Genomic DNA, 1,858 nt, shown 5'->3' with positions numbered 1-1,858 from the left:
AGTGACTCAGATAGCAGTTGCAACAGTCGTAAATATGTCTTACCCATTTCTTACCCAGTATTAGCATCCATCTAGTCAAAGCCATATTTCACATACTAAATATCACATGGATGTCTTAGCTCAAGTCTTAACTGAAAACCAGATAAGGTTGGTATACAAGTGTACTATTTTATATGTGAGGCAGGGAGCAGAAAGTGGAAGACCAGGGAAGGAGTGATGGTTAATTTTGTGTATCAATTTGACTGAGCCATGGGATATCCAGGTATCTGGTCAAACATTTTTCTGGGTGTTTCTATGAGGGTCTTTGAGCTTACCTGATGGCTCAGATGGTAAAGAAGCTGCCTGCAATGTGGGAGATCTGGATTCAATACCTGGGTTGGGAAGATCCCCTGGAGGAGAGCATGGCAACCCACTCCAATATTCTTGCCTGGAGAATCCCCATGAACACAAGAGCCTGGTGGGCTCCAGTCCATGGGGTCACAAAGAGTCAGACACGACTGAGTGATTAAGCATACATATGAGGGTCCTTTGGATGCAATTATATTTAAATCAGTAGATTGAGAACAGCAGTTTGCTCTCCTTAATGTGAGTGGGACTCACCCGCTCAACTGAAGGCCTGAATAAACAAGAAGTCTGACCCTCACTCAATACACAAGAATTCCTCCTTGAGTTCCTTCAATCTGGGATTTCAGCCCTTTCCTGCCTTTGAACTTACACTGGAACAGGGACTTTTCCTGGGTCATGAGCCTACAGACTCACCCTATAGAAACATGTGAATCAATTTCTTGTAATAAATTTATGTGCATATATGCACACACTTTTGTTACATACATACATACACACACCTTATCAGTTCTGTTTCTCTGGAAAATCTGACTGATACAAGGTAAAAGAGAGAAGGTAACAAGTCTCTATAAGGCCGTGTTCTCGTGTTGTAAACCAGCGTGGACAATGGGTGACCAACCTATCATGAAACTAAAGGATATATCTCACAACTCATCACCAGCAGTTCTGAGTTGCTCACTGGGCTGGATGCACTCCCACAGGTCTCCCATTCCCTGAGTTAGAGAAGTTCCAGGGCAGAAAACAGAAGACCAGCATATGCCCTCCAGTTAGCAGGCTGTCAGCAAAAAGAGGCTCAAATCAATGAAACTGAATATAGGAAATCAACAGAGAAAATCAATAAAACCAAAAGTTGATTCTTTGAAGAGATCAGTAAAATTAACGCCTCTAACCAGGAAAAACTTTTTTTTAAAGGAGAACAAAGAATATACAAATTACAAATCTAATATCAGAAAATTAAAGAAGAGACATCAGTATCATTGCCACTGATATTGACATTGACATTGAAAAGGACAATCAAAAAGCAAATACTATGAACACTCCAGGCCAACAAATTTTATCATCTAGATCAAATGGACCAATTCCAAGAAATATTGATATTTGTTGATGCATGAGAGAATCTAATCAGTTTGAAAAATTTAAGTGACGTGACTGGTTCACAGTCTATACTGTTAAAGGAAAATTGTTTGAAGAAATAAACATGATTGCTATGTGCCTGGTACCTGTGTCCTTCCCTGATTGTTTTCTCACCACTTGGCCTCCTGGGCTCTAGCTGCAGGCACGTCAGTAAGCCACATGCTCTCCAGCCTCAGATCTGTAACTCTGCACCACACCCCCTGAATGTGCCTCATGTCGTCTATTCCATTGCACCTGACCAATTTCCACATGATTTCACAGCTAAAATTCAACAAAGATGTTTGTTTTCTTGGTTTGCTTATTCATAGTGACAAGTAGTGGAGTTGAAGGAAAGAGTACAGGTTTTGAAGTGGCCAGAGATCTGAACAGAGATCTAAAA

The sequence above is a fragment of the Ovis aries genome, chromosome 10 (genome assembly GCF_016772045.2).
Source record: "Ovis aries strain OAR_USU_Benz2616 breed Rambouillet chromosome 10, ARS-UI_Ramb_v3.0, whole genome shotgun sequence".
Lineage (NCBI taxonomy): Eukaryota > Metazoa > Chordata > Mammalia > Artiodactyla > Bovidae > Ovis > Ovis aries.
The sequence above is the reverse complement of the archived record's forward strand: the minus strand, read 5'-3'. Positions refer to the sequence as shown.